A 20278-nucleotide genomic window follows, 5' to 3' on the forward strand; every position below is an offset into this window, starting at 1 on the left:
TAAAGCTGAAATCATAAATCTGCTGTTTCTAAAATCTGCACATTTAATTTTTAAAAAAGTCTGACATATAATATACATCATGGAATGTCCATAGTCCACTCTAGGCAGTTTGTCCTGGGAATGGGACACAAGCTAAATCTGATAAATGCTATCTTCTCTCAATGGTGCCACTGTATCCCTGGAAAAGTAGACAACAGTTGAACATAATATTAATTTCTGAACTAGAAGGCCTACATTTGAAGAAAGCCTGGCAGTGTTAGGTTAGACAACTTTTCTCCAACCCTAACTCAGGCATCAGTTTATGATGGCCAGGGGCTTTGAAGTGGTCTAAATTCAGGTCTCAGTGCCTCATGGTTTGCCATATGGCTTACCAGGTGAGACCACTCACAGTACCATTCTGGGCACCTACCTGGTGAGATGCTCAGTCCAACCAAGGACAGTATTTCCAATATATGTACAAGTAGTCCCTTTTTTATTACACACACAGCTTAAATGACCTATGTATATATGCTATAATCACTGCACTAACAGTCTATGATTATTGGGTAACAACTAGATATTGGTCAAATTTGACAGGACACTTTTCATTCAATAATGTGCAAATTAAAATTAAAGGGGCATTTTTTTATTTACAAGTATTTATTAAGAACTCACCATGTGTCAAAGAAAAGCATACTAAAAGAAAAAGGTCAAACACTCTGAAGGTTTTAAAATTCCAGTTTGATATAAGAGAAAAACAAATTATCTAACAACAAAATAAATGGTGCAAATCCATCAAATGAGCATGAGAATTCTTAGGGATGGAGCAGAAGGCATGCTGTCAGTGATGGTGCCCTCATAAGAGGGATGTTAAAAATTAACATGGAGCTGGTTCTTGACTTGTGAACTTCATTAACAATTTAAGAAATCCAACACTTCATTAATCAATTGATAATAATACTACTGAAATTGTCATCTCTGTCTTCATTTCCTTGAGATTCACATTTCTTTAATCGGTCATTACAATCATTGATGACAATTTCATCTTTCATAATGGCATAATTTTTACAACAAAATGACTCAATATTGGTCTTCTTACCGTCTCTTCTTTCTTTCTCTCTTTCTTTATTATTTTCTTATTTTTTTACATCCCTACTGCAGTTCCCCCCTTCTCCTTCCAGTTGCCCCCCAATCCACTCCTTTTCTGTTTCTATTAAGAAAAGTGAGAGTTTCCATGGATATTAACAAAACATGGCATCCAAGTTGCAGTAAGACTAAGGACCTCCCCCTGTATTAAGACTGGATGGAGCAACCCAATACGAGGGATAGGATCCCAAAAGCCAGCTAAAGAGTCAGAGACAGTATCTGCTCCCACTGTTAGGAATCACATAAGAAGATCAAAATATACAGCTGTAACTTATAAACACAGTGCCTAGATCAGTTCCATGTATGTGGTGCCATTTCAAATGTATTTTAATAAATAAAGACTGCCTGAAGATCTGAGAGTAAAACCGTCCCACTGGTCAGCCTTACAGACCAGATTATGGCAAGCATAACAAGTTGTTTATAAGAATTTCAGGGTCTGGGGGTCCACAGCCCCCAACAAGGTTTCCAGGTTCTGTTTGTTATAAATAAAGCTGTAATGAATATAACTTAGCAAGTGTCTTTGTGGTATGATAGGGTGTTCTTTGGGTATAAACCCAAGATTGGTATAGCTGGCTCTTGAGGTAGACTGATTCCCAAATTTCTGACCAATCTCCATATTGATCTCCATAGTGACTGGACCAGTGTGCACTCGCACCAGCAGTGGAGGAGAGCTCCCCTTGCTGCAGATCTTTGCACGAGCTGTCACTTGTGTTACTGACCTTAACCATTCTGACAGGTATAAGGTAGTGTCTCAGAGTCGTTTTGATTTGTATTTCCCTGATAACTGAGGATGATGAACACGTCTTTGTGCTTCTTGGCCATTTGAGATTTGTCTATTGAGAATTCTCTGTTTAGATCTATATCCCATTTTTTTAATTGGATTATTTAGTTTGTTGATGTCTAGTTTCTTAAGTTCTTTATATATTTTGGAAATCAGTCCTATGTCAGGTGTGGGGTTGGTGAAGATCTTTTCCCTTTTCCCATTCTGTAGGCTGCCATTTTTCCCTGTTGACAGTGTCCTTTGCCTTACAGAGTTTTCTGTTTCATGAGGTGCCATTTATTAATTGTCAGTCTTAGTGTCTACACTATTGGTGCTCTATTCAAGAAGTTGTCTCTTGTACCAGTGTGTTCAAGGCTAGTTAAAGGGACATATTTTGATGACTGACAATTTTTGTGTCCTCACTGAGCTATTAATAAACTCAATTCTTCAAGATTTGACAAAACTAAAGTTAAATTACTTTAAAGGATTAAGAATATTTCTCACTTTTAGCATTGTCTTAACTTGGAGTTTTTGATGTTTTATTATCTATGAGTAATTACACTTAAATGCTAGCGAATAATCCTAAAAGCACCAAGGTGCCTCAGCTGGTAAAGGCACTTGCTGCTCAATGACGTAATCCCAATAGCCTGAGTTCAATCCCTGGAATCCACTTAAAGGTAGAAGGAGAGAATTGTTCTATGACCTCCACATAGGTGTCATGGTATGCACACGCATCACACACACACACACACACACACACACACAAATAATTAATTTTTAACTATTAAAAGGACAACTAAATCTGTAGCAAAATTTAAGGTTTTATTTAGAAAACTACCCCAAGTCAAATTATATGGTAGTGGTAGTATTCATATGGTCTATTGCCATGAGCTGCCATTGCATTTGATCTATCCAAAAGAGCCAAAAATGATTGTGAGGAGAACTGAGTAAATAGTAGATGAAACGGAAGTAACACAAGTGAATCGTTAGTTTCTGCATTAGTCAGGGTTCTCTAGAGCAGTGGTTCTCGACCTTTCTAATACTGTGGCCTTTGAATACAATTCCTCATGTTGGGGTGACCCCCAACCATAAAATTATTTTGCTGCCACTTCATAACTATGATTTGCTACTGCTATGAATTGTATTGTAAACATTTGATATGCCAGATATCTCATATGTGACTCCCAAGAAGGGTCATGACCCCACAGGTTGAGAACCTCTGCTCTAGAGGAACAGCATTGGTAGAATGAATAGATACTATACAGGAGACTTATTAGACTAGCTCACACAATACTACCCGAGTAGCCAGACAGTGACTGTCCTCACACTGGAGACACTGAGAGCCCAGTAGCTGTTCACTCCATGAGGCTGAATGGCTCAATGGCCCCTACTTTGTGCTGTCAACCTGAAGGACTCCTAGAGAGCCATTGATCTTTGGCTCACACTGGAACACCAGAGAAGCTGAGTTTTTATATCAGCAAAGAGAGGCAGCAGAATAGGTGAGCTTTCCTGCTAGCCACAAGGCAAGCAAACAAAAAGCAAAGCTTTGGTCTCTGACTTCCTCTTCTCTGGGCTTCCACCAGAAGGAGCTGGTATCTTTAGGGTGGTCCTCCCCATTTTAATTAATGTGATCAAGATTATCTCTCATGCATGTACCCTGCAGCTTGTCTCTTGATTCCAGATCAAGATAACCAAGAGTCGCCCTCAAGATTACTTTCCTGAGTACATAGAATCCTTATTCTCTAAACTTCTGCCTGTATTGTTCTAGATAGTGTCCTAGTTACTTTGGTGACAACTTAACACAAGCTCGAGTCATCTGAATAAAGGGAACCTCAGCTAAGAAAATAACTCCATAAAGTCAGGCTGCAGGCATGCCTGTAGGCCATTTTCTTAGTTGATGATTGAAGTGTGAGAACCCAGTCTATTTTGGTTGGGGCCACCCCTGGGCTGGTAGTCCTGTGTTGGGACCATTTGGAGTCCTGGCCTCCAGCTGCTCTTCCCTGCTAGAAATCTTTACTTTCCTTCTGATTTGAGTTGCTGAAAGCTGTGTCAAAGTTGTTTACCAGCTCTGCTTCATGAGCACGTGTTGCCTTGGCCTTGAGGATCAGAGGATAAGGTTTTCACCTGTTGGCCCACTTGACTGTTGGGTATATAAGCCTCCATGGTGCTACTGAATAAAGGGCATCTTACCAGTGACTAGAGGTCCGTGTCTCTTTCTCTCTGTCTGTCTGTTATTGTGTTTCAACCTCCAGTCCCTTGCCGGAAGCTCAGGAACTGTATAGTAGCACATAGAGTGCAGACAGGCGTTGTGTGCGGTAGTCCTGGGTTTAAAAGAAAGCAGGCTGCAAGCCAAGGAGAGTAAGTGAGTAAGCAGAATCCCTCAAAGGCCTCTGCATCAGCTCCTGCCTCCAGGTTCCTGCTGTGCTTGAGTTTCTGCAGTGACTTCCCTCAGTGATGGGACATTACCAGGAAATGCAAGCGAAATAAACCCTTTCAGCCCCAATTGGCTTTTAGTCATGGTATTTCATCACAGCAATGGCAACACTGTGATCAATATCCCTGATCTTTTTGAAGCTCACTAGACAATAACAAAAAAAGAAACTACATCTTTACTCCCCAGATCCACAGGTTTCTTCTGGTATCTCTGCCCTCAAATTGACAACATGCGCTGATTACCCTCAGGTCATTTTATGATTTGGATCGGCTCCCTGCCCTGCAGAAGGTTCGCGGTTTGAAGGCTAGGTCCCCAGATGATGATGAGCCTGGAGAGTGGTCGCATCATGCTGACTTGAACCTAAGCAACATCTGTGGATTTATAATCTGACCATATTACTAGGAGGGGATGGAAACTAGGAGGTAAGGCCTAATTGGAGGGAGGGGTCACTGGGAGCATGGGCTTTGATCTCTCAGCTTGTCTTCTCTGTCTCTCTGCTTCCCGACCCTTGATAGGAACAGCTCTGAACGTCCACATAGTCACTGTCTGATCGTCTGCCTCATTGTGTCCTGGAACAACAGACAGAACTACAGAATCTGGGGACAGAATCTCTGAAATGATGAACCAAAATAAATCTTTCATTCCTTTAAGCTGCTTATATCAAGTATTTTGTCATAGCAAAGAAAAAATGACTAATACATACACAATGTTACATGGAGTGATAAAACTTGTGGTTGCTTCTAGAACCATTACGTTGTTTGGAGTCCACTGCCTAAAATAATGGGTAACAGTTATGCTTGAGGGTTTTGATATTCGATGTGTACAAGGCTTGGAGTTTTATAGATTACCCTTCATGCAACTGGTATTTAAAAACATTTTCTCAGGCTGGGCATGGAGGCAGAGACTTTAAACCCAGAACTTGGGAGACAGAAGTAGGTGGGTCTCTGTGCATTCAAAGCCAGCGTGGTATATAGTGAGCTTCAGATCATCCAGGGTTACACAGTAAGACCATTTAAATAAATAACAGATGGATGGATAGATAGATAGATAGATAGATAGATAGATAGATAGATAGAATCATATTCTAATCGCAATGAATGAATAAAATAGTTTTAAAGAATTAAAGGAAAACACACTCTTCTTCCGTGTGTATGGTGTCTGCTGCCCATCATGAAACTGCGGCAGAGGCATGGGATACTCAGTCGCCATTAGACTGCAAACCCTCTCTCAGATGTGAGCATTGTTCTCCTCTCTGTGCGACAAAATACGAAAGCAACGTCCAGAAAAGATCATTTTGCAAGGTGGTTGCTGTGCTTTGAATATTGTCCTCCCTAAATCTTACGCTGAAATTTAACAGCCACAGTAGCAGTGACAGATAAAACCTGGGAGAGATGACTAGACAACCTTCATGGGTAGAGCAGGTGCCATCATAAAGACCCGTTTGCCCCTGGCTGGTGTTCTCTTTCAACACCTGCCATTGGACGTTGCCAGACCTTACCAGATGCCTGTGTTGGATTTTGATGCTAGACTTCTTAGCTTCCAGAGATGTGAGCCAACCAACAGTGTTCTTTGTGAATTAGCCAGTATCAGATACTCTGCTGTAGACGCACAGAATGGATTAAGACAGTGGTCTACGTATGACTGTCGAAAGCTGGCTAAAGCCCTGTTTGAGACACAAACTTAAGAGGCAAAATCTCCTCCAGAGGTTTCTGGGGAAGCAGCCATTGTAGAAAGAGAGAACTAACCAATCCACTCAAACTGTTCATTCTTTCAAAGGCCAATATGGTACAGTGCATGAATAATTCATTAACTTCAGTTGCTTTTTTTAGGATTCATAAATTTGTCACAAATATAAAAAGCACTTTAAAACACACACGCACACACACTATGCACCTTCAGTTCATTCAAGTGTGTGCCTGTGTTCTCCACGATGGGAAATTAATATCTGTTCCATATTCAAAACTTCATCATATTCCCATAACAAAGTCATTGTACTGATTTACTCAATTACTTTCCTGGTACTAGAAAATAATATTTTCTTATTATTTCTATGACAAGAGAACAAATTCACAACAGAGAAAAACAAACTGGCAACATAAAAATAACAACACAATCTTGACCTTGTTTTTATATGGTTATTATTTAACTCAATTGCATATGGTGTAAAATTGATTGGTTTTAAATGGTGCGTAGATCATAACAAAGAAGAAATTACATGGCGTTAATACAGAAAGTAAGTGAGAAACTCTCCTTAAATTTCATGTTTTAAATTCTGCTTTGAATACTTGGAAGCCACCGACAGATTTTGAAGAAGAGACATTTGATTTTTCTAGGCGATAGGGAAAAAAAAAATCTCTGGCTTTCCTTTATCCATTGCAAGCATGCAGATTGAAATTGTGGGCAAAGAACTGAAAAGGAATTTTTATTAGCCAACACTGGAATTCACAAAGCAACAAAACAGACCAGAAATCTTTATCAAATGATGCTAAACAGTCGGTTTGGGGTGCAGTGTCCTGAAATACTGAATGGCATTTGCCTGTTCTGACAGATTTGTACAGGAACAGCGCCTCCTGCTGGCATTATCGTGAAATCCACCTTTAACATAGTTTCTGGATCCACTGATGGGTTTTTTCACCCTATTTAGAATAAAACAGAACTTTTCTTTTTTTAATTTTTTTTTATTTATTGTACACACCAACCACAGTTTCCCCTCCCTCCTCTACTTCAGTTTCCTCCCCCATCTTCTTTCTAACCCTCCCCCCATCCACTCCTCAGAAAGGGTAAGGCCTCCCATAGGGAGTCAACAAAGCCTGGCATATCAAGTTGAGACAGGACCAAGCTCCTCCGCACTGCATCAAGGCTGAGCAAGGCATCTATCCCACCACAGGGAATGGGTTCCAAAGAGCCAGTTCGTGTGCCAGGGACAAGGGGCCCCACAAACAGACCAAGATATACAACTATCACACACATGCAGAGGGCCTAGTTCGGTCCCATGCAGGCTCCCCAGCTGTCGATCCAGAGTCCATGAGCTTTCACAAGCTCAGATCAGCTGTCTCTGTGGGTTCCTCCATCATGATCTTGACCCCCCTTTGTTGATACAATCGCTCCTCCCTCTCTTCGACTCAACTCCCAGAGCTCAGCCCAGCACTTGGCTGTGGATCTATGCATCTGTTTCCATCAATTACTGGATGAAGGCTATCCGTTGACGATGAGGGTAGTCACCAATCTGATTACAGGAGAAGGCAGGCACCCTCTGCACTGTTGCTCAGAGTCTTAGCTGGAGTTATTATGCTCACATAATACTCAGCAAAAGAACCTGGCCTGTGGCAGACAATGTTTATGAGAGCATCTCTTATGTGTCTTCTACAGCTCTGTGCCAATTTCATTCTTACAGTAGCCTCATGGGGTGGGTTCTATTATTATTCCCATTTTTTTAAATGAGGGAAGCAACTCAGAGAACATAAATAACATACAAGATCAGAGAGTAGCCTGCGAACCAGGTGATCTAGCTCGCAGCCCGGATGTTCTTAAAGTCAGTGACTTTCTCTCAGCACTGCCTCCTAGAGCTGTTGTCAGTCCTTTCTGCAAATACCCTGTTTCCCATGAGCTCCTTCAGTGAAATCCTAAGTGAGCTCCATAACCTTTCTTCTTGAGAATAACCCTTCCAGTACCATCAAGGCAAAAGAACAGTTACTATTAGCCGGGCGGTGGTGGTATGTACTCGGAAGGCAGAGGCAGGGGGCAATCTCTGTGGGTTCAAGGCCAGCCTGGTCTACAGAGTGACTTCCAGGACAGCCAGAGCTACACAGGGAAATCCTGTCTAAATTTAAAAAAAAAAATGTTGCTACCCCAAGTCATCATCCCCAGCACCCAGTATCTTCAGGTGACAACTGTTGCAAGCTTCTCTTTGAGAGAAGGGTCTAAGTTGGCTGCTGCCCTGTGTTGTCTGTGGCTTTCTGCTGCTCCACCACTTGATGGTGTGGCTTGTCTCGAAGAGGTCTCTGAGCAGATTGAAAGGGAGAGTACGGTATTGAGAGATTTCCTTGTCTACAGTCTCCCAGCATTGTCTCACTTTGGTCACACTGATTAAACTGACCGCTGCCTGGGGAGAGCCCCTTGGGACTAGGGTCACACCCTGTAGAATCCTTTGTGGGTCGAGCCTTCTGATAGCCCCCTAAATCTCCCCTTTGTTGCTAATGCTCTGAAATCCATCGCCATAGACGATCATTCTTTCTGAGCTCTAGTCCAGGCACCCCCACTCTCGTGAGTCCCTTTTGAGGGTGGTCTGGCAGTGCTTGCTTCAGCCCACTGTCACTCTGCTTTCTTGTTGCCATGACAATACCTGACACAAAGAACTTAGGAAAGAAAATCTATCCTTTATCTCTGGCTTCAGAGAGGCTTTAGTCTGAAGGCCTCTGCCTGAACACCCTAAGTGTGTGGTGTGGTGGAGAGTGTGACAGCAGGAGCCCATGACAGAGTGGGTTCTTTATCGTGAAGAGGGAGCCAAGAAAGAGGAAAGGGCCGAGGACGAGCTTATAGCCTTCAAAGACACATCCACAGTGGCCTAATTCCTCCAGATATGCCCCACCTCCTAAAGTTCCAACCACCTTGCAAAATAGCACCACCAAGCATTCAACGTATAAGCCAGTGGGGGACATATTGTGTTCAAACTCTAAAACCCACCATAGAGAAAGTTAGTCCTTTGTCCTATGTCTGGCAAGACTATATTTTCTAAGACTCAGCCTGTACCCTGCAACACCAAATTGATTTCCATTTTTTCCTTTCCCACTACTTCCAATACCATGCTATCTGCACTGCAGAAGGCACAGACACAGAACTTTGCGTGGTCTCAAAGTCCTCACACTTCACTTACAGTCAGGAGCACACCCCTCACGCCCTCATATTGCCGCATAGCATAGTGTAGCATAGCATAGCACTGCACAGCACAGCACAGCACAGCACAGCACAGCATAGCTAGCATAGCGTAGCATAGCACAGCACAACATAGCATAGCATAGCACAGCACAGCATAGTGTAACATAACAATAGCCAAGCTCTGGAATGTCTGTCTACCTTTCCACTTTATCATAAGGTCTCTTTGAAAGAGCTGGAGTTACTGAAATCAAAGGACACCGCCAGATTCACATCCTTGATTACCTTTGGAATTCACAACTCCATGACTCCCGCTTAACCTGTCTGAGCCACCTGAATGTGTAGAAGTCACAGCTACGCTTAAGCTATGCAGTTGATTGGCAGGGAATGATGTCATAGCATTTTGGGTTAAAGCCTTGAAAAGCAGATGCTGAGATCCAAGGATCCAAGGAGTTTTGGATCAGCATGTGTGAACTAAAAAGGAAAGAAGCAGTATTGGGCAGAAGGAAAGGTCTTTAGGACAGGCTGTGGCAAGACCTCAGCAGCACCTGGGAGCACATATTGCCCATCAGACTGGATGCACATGGGGTCAAAAGACTTCAAAGTCTTAAGATCGCCATTATGGCCAGCCAGGCCACCAAGTGAGGCTGTCCTTGACAACCTGAGGCCTAGTCCGAGGCTTTCTGTGGACAGCAGGCCAAGCAAGTGCTCCATTTACGGGAGTCTGAGAGATGCAGTTCTGTCCGGCATCGAAGTGAATACTTAGGCTCTCTCCTCAGCTCCACTTGCGCCGGAGGGAACATGGAGCCCAGAAAGAAAGGAGCGGTTTTCCAGTTTATTCCTCTTGTTAGAATGCCCAGCTGGTTCACAAGATGTGAGCCTTATGAAATGTAGAGGGTGTCTGCAGTGAGATGTCTGTTCCTGGAGGCAAGGAGGAGACAAAGAGAATCCACAAACTTCTCTCAACACGGAGCTGCTGCCCTTCGCGGCAAACGGCAAGCGCCATCACAGTTGGCACACCACCATCCACATGCTTCTGCCTCTCACCTCCAGAACCGGAGAGGGACTCCCAAATCTCGTGTACTATTTGGATGGAAGCGACAAATATACCAACAGGATAAGCCAATTACCAGACACAGCTGTATCTTACATCCTTTTTGTTCTCTTCAATTCTATGTTTACAGAAACTGATTTAACAATAGAGCCAAATTATTTAACACCTATATGCAATTAAAAGACAAATTTTCACAGGTGCCTCACTGAACAATGTAAGCAGTTCTACGAATGATGTACTAGAATGCTGGTTTCTACAGATATTTGGGGGGGAAATTGTTAAAGACTATTCTGGGACAACTTCAAAGCAGTTAAAGCGTTGACTTAATTACAAGCGCTGCTCAAACAGAGGGCCAGGTGGAGATGGGGGCAGGTATTAAAAAAACAGCCTCAGGGACTCACTTTTCTGGCTCAAGAAAAGTCACAAAGCCCCCAAACTCTACTCTTCCATATGCTCGGTTGTGGCACTCCCATGCTGTGAGCATGGGAACACGCAGGCCGACCATTCTTCATCGTGGGCTATTTATGGGAAACCAAAGTGTATGCGATGCTGGCTGAGCAGGTGGATTTTAGAAAAATATTTCCCTAGCTGCTTTAACCCATGCGAAATTCAAAACTGAAGAAAGCAACATGATGCTAATTAAAGCTGCAGCTCAGACTTTGCCAAAACTGCTGCCTTTGATGAATGAGCCTTTCAAAGCCTCCCCAGCTCATGGAAGGTCTACCAGCCAGCATGCACCTCAAACAAACACTCTGTAATCAAAGTGCCTTATTCTGCCACTGAGAGGTAAGCCCCCACGTTACTTTAGAAAGAATAACTATAAAGATCACTATTTAACATTTCATTTTAAAAATCAAAGATATTGTAGAATGAAATCTGCAAAAGATGTATAACCACTCCAGATGTTGTGGATGGCTGGTGGCTAGAGCCCTGACTCTGTGAAATACGACTTGGCATTTCTGGGCAGAGCTCACAGAAGACCAGAGATTGAGCAAGCTGGGAAGACTGAATTATCAAGGAGCGCCACAGGAAGTGCAGACAAAATGGTGGGAAGCTCATTCTTTCTGGAGCTGAGTGTGTTCCCTTTCCTTTTAGAGCACAGGTCAGACGTGGGAAGCCCTGCTCATTTGCAGCAAAAGAACGCCCTTCAGACGGGTGGGATCGGAGGATCAATGACACACAGCAGCATTGACCTGTGTAAGTCGTGAGCTCTGGGGAAAAGCCTGCTGGCGCCTCTGCTCTTCTGCTTGCGTCCTTCTGCAAGAACAGCGCGGTAGCGGCTGCCAGGCTTGGCTTGCATTTCTGTTAGCCCGGATCCCTGATTATCCAGCCTCCTGGTGACCTTTTCTTACCCACGTGTAACCATCATCTCGAAGACAGGAGGATCACTCATGCCTCTTCTCATATTTTTCTACGTTTGTTTGACCAAAACTTTTACAGTGTTTTGGGCATTTAAACTTTAAGTAAATGGAATAGTACCATCTATATCACTCTCGGCAGTGCTTTTCTGTTAATCCAAAGTAACCTGGGATGGATTCTCCATAGTTCATCTTTTCTCTTCCTGGTGGATATTTGGGTAGTTTTAATTTTGCTCTTAAAACAATCGATACTAGCAGTGCCATACGTGGTTTCATGTCCCTTGAGCACAGGTTCAAAGGTTTTCAAGAATTTATACTTCAGAGGAAATCAGCAAATTTAATTATGTGCTATTACCATGTAAAAATGCTACCACCTGTGGAGTGCCTCTTCCCTGCAAGGACATACTTAAAGCTTTCACTGGGTCCCCACAGACCTTGGGATATACTTTAGAACAGGTCGTGCTACGGCATTAAGTATCTCTATGTATATTTTGCATGTTATTGTCATTTATACTTTGCCGATGAGGAAGCAGAGGTGTACTTATTTGAACTAGGGTCTGTTTAATGTCACAGATAGCAAAGGAGGAGGCTCCTTCTGGAGTCTGTGCTTTTAGATACTAAGCTTTCTTACCTCTTAGCTCCAAAGTCTACAGAGGAACTAAAGCCCATAGACCCCCAAGACCTGCCAAATGTATCCATTTTGGCCAATGTTAGATATAGATCCTTTCAACATCACTTTTATTTTTACTTTCCCAACTAGAAGCTGGGCTACATTTTATACATTCATTGGTCATTTAGATTTGTACTCCTGCTGTGACTGACTATTAAAATGGACCTTTTCATGTTTTTAAATTGGACCATTTCTTTTATTCTCATATATATATATATATATATATATATATATATATATATATATATAATACTAATTCTTTTGTGAATTTTATTTATTGTCTTTTTCAATCTCTTGGCTGTATTTGAACATATTAAATGCCTTTCAAAACAGTACTGTTCCTCGGTTTTCTATGATTCTTTTTTCTGTGTCTTGAGGTCTTAATGCTTATAAAGCTCTTCCCTGTACAGAGACTGGAAAGATGTTCAATTGTATTCTCTCTTAAGAGTTTTAAATGTATCTTTGCTGTTTAGTTCTTCGACCTGAAATTACTTTGAATTTATCTGGTGTGCTTCCACATCATGGTGCTACGTAGTAAGGACCACCCTTTCTCTGCTGAGTCCAGGTGAAATTGCTGTCATGGGCTTCCTGTTCATGAGGGATTTGGGAGTTTTGTAATTCCCCTTTGTACCAGTTCATTCCATTGACATTTCTGGTCATGTCTGAGGAAGGCGGAGCATCAACTCTGTTGCTGTCACTTCATAGCAAATCTTCAAATCTGAAGGCAAGCCTGTGCTCCCTTGCCTCCTTCAAAACTGCTTTTTTCCTCTTCGTACTTCATATGAGAAGCCTCTTGAACTCCAGCATAAGAATTTCAGGATCAGCCGGGCGGTGGTGGCGCACGCCTTTAATCCCAGCACTTGGGAGGCAGAGGCAGGCGGATCTCTGTGAGTTCGAGACCAGCCTGGTCTACAAGAGCTAGTTCCAGGACAGGCTCCAAAACCACAGAGAAACCCTGTCTCGAAAAACCAAAAAAAAAAAAAAAGAATTTCAGGATCAGTCTGTCATGTTCCATTGGGATTTTGCTGCATTTATAAGGTTTCCAAGGTTATTCTAGAAAGAATACAACATCAGTTCTTTGTATTTGCTAGCACAGTGTATCATTCTATGGCTAGGTGGTTTGTTTTAAAAAAAAAAAGTTAAGTCCTTCAGGTAGCATATTTTAGTATTCTGTATGGACAATTTGCACATATATCTAGATATATCCAAATATTATTGTGTTACTCTCAAGAGGGAATCTTTTTCTTTTTCTGTTTTTTCTCTGCTTATTTTGATGTGGTAATATAAGTGATTTTTGCATGTTTATCTTTTGTATAGCAAATTTGATGAACTACTGTACTTTGTCTAGTAATTTACTCTACAGCTAGGTTTCCTGGTGTGTTCTCTTTGGTTTTGGAAGATAAGCAGGGATAGAGTTAGTTAGATTTGAAGGGGATATCTCACCATTTGTCTGCAAGGTCATCTGTTTTTTAACACAACCACTGCGGTGAAATATTGTAGAAAATGGAGCCTTAACCTAACTTATAGTGCATTTCTGTTTTCTTTTTTTGCAGTAAATTGGCTGTGATTTCCAATAAAATATTTTTTAAATTTTATTTACCATATGCATGTGTGTACATGTGTGTGTTGTATGTTGGCATGGATGTGTGCACACATGTGCGGAGATTGAAGGGCAACTTTTGGAAGTCAGCATTCCTCTTCCCCTTTGGGCACCAGAGAATCAAGCTGAAACTCTCAGGCTGGCACAATGAGCATGTTGACCCCCTGCAGCATCCCACCCGCTCCAGGGGAATCTTAAACTTAGAAAAAGAGGGGAATATGCTCAAAATTGCTAGGCTTCTGTTAGATTAGCAGGTCAAATGACAGCACAAAAAAAAAAAATCTTAATCTGGTAAGAAAAGAGAACGCAGTCATCTAAACTTTGAAAGTGGTTTGGCTGACAATGAAGAGTGAAAGTTAACGTTTTTCTGTTGAGGTGACTTTCATTACCTCTTCAACTTGAAATGCTTAACAAAGCTCTCCACCAATATGTGAGTGGTAGGGCCACTGGAAGGAGCCACAGACCGCTTGGCACATCTCTATATATTTACCTCTGGAAACAAATGAGCAAACACCAAACTGCATTCAAAATGCAGCTGCTCTTGAGGTAGCGCAATGCTCATTGTTAGCATCACTGGTTATATTATTTGAATTTCCTCTATTCATATGGAGGATCATCTATACAAACATTGATTCCACATAGGATTTCTTTCCAATTTGGAAGAGTCCTCTCCTTGAACTGAGATGTAAGCCAAAGAAAGGGGAGACTAGTCCCTCGTCTTGTAGACATACAGTACAATACTTGTGTCTCCCTGAAATTCAAACTCATTAGTCATTAATTATAGAACAAACCATCAGTACTGTTATTTCAGTCTTTCAGATAGACAAATATTCATAAGGTAAAGAGCAGCCTAGGCTACAAAGTGAGCTGCACCCTAGCCAGAGCTACATAAGGAGTCTGCCTCAAAAAAACAAAGAAAGTGGGAGAAAGAGTTTGGTAGACAGGCTGGGCAGTGGGAGTGTCATATCAATCTGTTGTTTTCATTGGTTAATTAATAAAGAAACTGCTTGGCCTGATAGGTTAGAACATAGGTGGGTGGAGTAAACAGAACAGAATGCTGGGAGGAAGAGGAAGTGAGGTAAGACGCCTCAGACAGACGCCATGCTGCTCCTCTCCAGGGCAGACGCGATGGAGCAAGCAGCTAGGTCAGACATGCTGAATCTTTCCTGGTAAAACTGGTGCTACACAGATTACTAAATATGGGTTAAAGCAAGATATGAGAATTAGCCAGAAGAGGCTAGATATAATGGACCAGGCAGTGTTTAAAAGAATACAGTTTGTGTGTTGTTATTTCGGGGCATAAGCTAGCCAGGCGGCCAGGAGCTGGGTGGCAGGAACACGGCCCGCAGCTCCCTTCAACAGAATGGCGCCCAACGTGGGGCTGAGGGAAGCAGAAGCAGGCTGGTCTCTGTGAGTTCAAGGCCATCCTAGTCTAGAGAGTCAGTTCTAGGACACCCAGGGCCATGCAGAAAAATGCAGTCTCAGAAAACCGAGAGAGAGAGAGAGAGAGAGAGAGAGAAGGAAGGAGGAAAATAAGTTCACATAAACGTTCTAGAACATTTTAAATTTTAAAGCATTATCTTTTAATAAAACAATTCTATTTCTTTACTCATCTTCTGAAGAATACTCAAATCAGTACACAAGCATGGGTACTTCTAAGTTTTCTGTGGAATTATTTTAAATAGTTGTGATGTTTGGGGTTTTGTTTTCTAACCTCCTCGGACACCACATGACCATAGTACACTTACATCATGCAGGCAAAACATTCCTACACATAAAATTTTTAAAAATCTAGATTTTTTTTCAAAATATTAGGAGAAACTACATCTCTAAAGAATATACACAGACTTCTTCCTCTCATTATTCCCCAAGCCATACAGTACAACTGGTGACACCATATGGATGTTCTTCTGTGTGTTACAAGTAGCCTAGGGTGATTTAAGTTCTTCAGGAGGAATTCTGTAGGCCACGCGTAAATAATTCATTATTCATTATTCATTAAAAGCACCTGAGTATCCAGGGGTTATGGTAGCTGTGGGTCCTGGAATCACCATCGATACTGAGGGATGACTGGAGATGAGATAAGGCTCGGAGAGAAGTTCGTGAGATACAGTTTAAATGGCAAAGCAATTTATAGAACAGTATGTGATAAATATCTCACATAAGTATATCATAAATGCATAAGCAATTAGAAATATGTGCATTAAGTAGTTAGCAATGAATCTACGTGGGAGGATGAGCTATCCATTTGAGCATTAAACACATACTTTGACTTTTATGTCACAGAACATTTTATCACTTTATAATCAAAACACAACCAAGATACTCCATTTTAGATAGGGGTTGGCTCCAGTAGAAGTTTTACAATGGAATTAAATGATATTATATGTATGTTTAATAGAATAACACTGGCTTATAATAACATTTTATAAAGCATATTAAATATGTTATCATAGCAAAAACTTCAGAAATTCCCTCTACCCAGTCTTACTTCTAAAGCATGCTAGAGCTACAAACACATAGCAAGGTCTTTATGGAAGCAAAATAGAAGTCACTGGAACCTTTTACTAGAACCTGCTTCCTTTTCTCCTTGACCTTTTGGCTCCTTTATGGTTTCAAGTAAAGCTATGAATTTTTTTCACTGAAGAGTGACTTTCCTTGTGGATGGTAATGTCTAAGCTTATATTGTTAATCACTTGTATTTGAGATTTCTTTTTCCTGCTTCAATTAATTAGCCTTTAGGGCAAGCAAAACACATTTTGTGTGTCAAGCATCTAACAGATTTCATTGAGTTTTTGAAGAGCAGACTGGCAATGAAACACTATATAAAAACAAGCCAATATAAAGGCGAAGGAAACACAATAATCAGGACAATATTGTGGCTTTGCATGTTGATTGATTTGTTTTTTATAGAATCGGTTATTCGGTTTATGACAGCAAGCATAGCCTTGTCTATACTCAAACAGCAATTATGTACGTAAAATGGAGAAGGTTTCACTAAAGACATCTCTACTGCCACAATACACTTGTGAATAAGCCTGTTCATCAAAGACATACCAGGCTCAAGGCAGCCAGTTCTGAAAACCTCCCTTTGTGTCAAGTTAACTCAGAGACAGAACACATCTATCCCTGGAGCCTGACCCTTTTACTGTAGGCTAAGAGGCACAGCCCAGAATAGAGAATATAATGAATAGAACCTGAGAGTAATGTTTATCTAGATGTGGTCAACCTGACTTTGTATCAAATTGTCTTCTTAGACACTAATTAGGACACCAAACTGTATCCACACTGAACCATGGTTGTAAAGGAATAGCCACTCGATTTTAATCTGGCTTAATAAGAAGTCTGGAGTAGGTGCCTCTGGGCTGAGGCTAGCTCAATGATGTAAGTGCTTGGTGCACTGTCTAGACAGCTGCAGCTGCTTCAAGCATCATGACTTTAGTGCAAAACTCCAAAGCAGAAAGATGAGAAAGAACACAAAGAGATCCTTCTCCCCAACTGACTCTAGATTTGTTTTCTGCCAAAGATCTGTGAAGAGTGTTTATCAAATCTCCCAGGTGACTCCTTATGTTCCACCAGCCAGATCTCTAAACTAAGCTTGGCAAAGGAGAACAGCATTGCTGTGGTTGACTTAATTAATTTGTGATTCATCCCTTGAAACTGAGCAAGCCACAGTTTAAACAAAACAACATTCCATTAGCAAAGATATAGAGAAAGCAATCGGTGAGCACGCTGTCAGCAAGAAGTGAGATAGAAGAGTCCTGTATCATTGGATGAGGCAGCTCCTTAGCTGCCTGATGTTTAATCCACAAGTTCTTTCATAAGATACATTCCTAGTAGTGAGTAGTGGGAGTATAGCTCAATGGTAAAATACTTGCCTCAAAGATGTGAGGCCCTAGCCCCAATTCCCAGTGTGCAAGAAGCAAAGGAGTTAAAATGCATTCCTGGAGCTGTTGGCATATTCCCAGAAATGGGCATAGTTTCAGAGAAACGGTGTCAGAAAAATTGAACCTAAGCATGTTCACTACCTGCCATTTAACACTCTGAAATGGTGGTGACCACAGCAGCCTGTCATTAACAGAGTTATGGAAGAAGCTGACCACTGTATGTATGATATGTCTGCATAAACACAGCCAGAGCAGTGTGTTACCCACTGTGCTCTGCTCCTCCTCTCTCCCACACAAAAAGCAATCACTGTACCTGATAAAAACAAGCACCTATTTTCTCAGGCAGCCATAACACACTTTTGGGTTAGTGTGCGAGGGGAAGGTGTACCAGCCAGTGTCAGACTAGCCCGTTCCCTAGACTAGACAATCTTAGCTAAGTTTGATATACTAAGCCAATTCCTGCTATGTTCCTGCATGTTCTTTTTTAAAAAAAAATAGAGGCTGGTGAGGTGGCTCAGTGGTTAAGAGCACTGACTGCTCTTCCAGAGGACCTGGAGTTCAATTCCCAGCACCCACATGGCAGCTCACCACTGTCTGTAATTCTAGTTCCAGGGAACATGATACCTATGGCAAAATGCCAATGCACAAATTAAAATATATATACATGTATATAATAGGCAAAAATGTTACAAGTTTATGAATATAATAGCTTATTTATGTAATATTGAATGTTTACTTCATGCCAGTGACTAAGCTAAGTGATGTCCATGGACACAGAGATGCATGCACACACACACACACACACACACACACACACACACTCAAGTCTAATCTTAATGTTTTGCAAGAGTCTTGAGTCTTATGAGGTTGTTGCCTCTATATTACTTGATTCTGAAAAGAGAAAATTGTGACCATGTGAGGCTAGCCTGCCACTAGAGAAGCTTGCATTCACCCAAATCTGTCTGACTAGCAAGTGATGAAATGTCTCCCACGCTTGACTTTCTTGTATTGTCAATTGTGCAAATCAGAACGAGAAAAACAAGACCTAGGTGCCATGGCATCATCAGAATCATATACTTTAGAAGAGATGCTGTTAGGGGAAAATGCAGAGGGAAACAACCTTGCAATAACTTATCTCAACGCTCAGCTGCCAGGAATGGTAACTGGGATCTGGGACCTGGGATCTGCTTCTATCGCCCTCGCCTTCTAAGCTACCGTGTGTGAGTGTATCTCCAGCCACATTGACCAGGCTGATGTCCAGACTGGTGATGCCTGCTGAGATTTCTACTACCTAGATCAAAGCATCCAGTCTGAGGACCAGATGCCAAGTGTTAAGACCATTGAGGAAGGATATGACTCTTTCAACACCTTCTTCAGAGAGAATGGCACTGGCAAACATGTGCCCCAAGCAGTGTTTGTAGACCTGAAACTCAAAGTTATTGATGAAGTTCACACTGATACCTGCTACCAGCTCTTCATACCTGGAGCAGCTCATCAAGGAAGATGCTGCCAATAACTGTGCCTGTGGACACTACACCATCACCAAGGAGATCACTGACCTTGTCTTGGACCTAAATCACAAGCTCGTTGATTATACAGGTCGTCAGGGCTTCTTAGCTTTCCACAGCTTTCTTTGGTGGGGGAACTGGCTCTGGGTTCATTCCCCTGCTGAGAGACTGGCTCTGTTCGTTCTGTTGACTACAGAAAGAAGTCCATCATCAGGAAGTAGGAAGATAGACAAATATTTGTACTCTGCTAGCCTTGTTTCCAGGACAGAGCTAAGGAAATGGCACCACCCACTTTTAGTGTGGGATTTCCTTCTTCAAGTAACATAAGATCCCACAGGCCTGCACACAGGCTAAATAACCTCTTGCAGGTGCCCCTGGTTTGAGTGGGGAGTGTTGTGGGGAAGATTATTTCAAGGTGTGTAACTTTTGTTTATGCTGTACTGGTTAAACTCTACAAAGCTGTGATTCTTTGCCTGTCTAAAACACCTGATGGTCCTATGAAGAGCCAATAGCGAGGCAGGAGCAAGGACAGGCAGGGTTGGCAGGCAGAGAGTATAATTAGAAGGAAACATGAGGCACAACAAGGGAACAAGGAGAGGAGGACGTCAGTGGCCAGCTACCTAGTCAGTCACAGAGAAAGAAGGAAAGTAAGATATATAGAAGTAAAATGAAAGCCCAGAGGGAAAAGGTAGTCAGAATAATTTAAAATAAGAAAAGCTGGCAAGCCAAGCTAAGGCCAGACATTCATAACTAAGACTAAACCTCCATGTGTGATTTATTTGGGTGCTGAGTGACAGGCCCCTCAAAAAGCCAAAAAAGTAAAAACAACCGCAACAGGGTGTCTCCTAGGAGATTCTAGATTTTTTTTATGTTGACAATTAATATTAATGATTATAGTGTCATAAAAGGAAAGGAAGAAACCCTGGGGATGAAGGGATGAATGTTGTTTTTATGGCTATTGCCTTGATCGGTAGTTTTGAGGTGTGTGTGCACGTGTGTGTGTGTGTGTG

General features: G+C 41.9%; 1 pseudogene; it reads left to right on the top strand.

Moving 5' to 3' along the window:
- LOC121449286 overlaps nt 1-19458 on the top strand; it is a 38159-nt pseudogene extending 18701 nt beyond the window's left edge.
- Nucleotides 19459-20278: the final 820 nt, after the last annotated feature.

This window comes from Microtus oregoni, unplaced genomic scaffold (genome assembly GCF_018167655.1).
Source record: "Microtus oregoni isolate MIOR12 unplaced genomic scaffold, Mior012 000006F_ref0000085, whole genome shotgun sequence".
Classification (NCBI taxonomy): Eukaryota; Metazoa; Chordata; class Mammalia; order Rodentia; family Cricetidae; genus Microtus; species Microtus oregoni.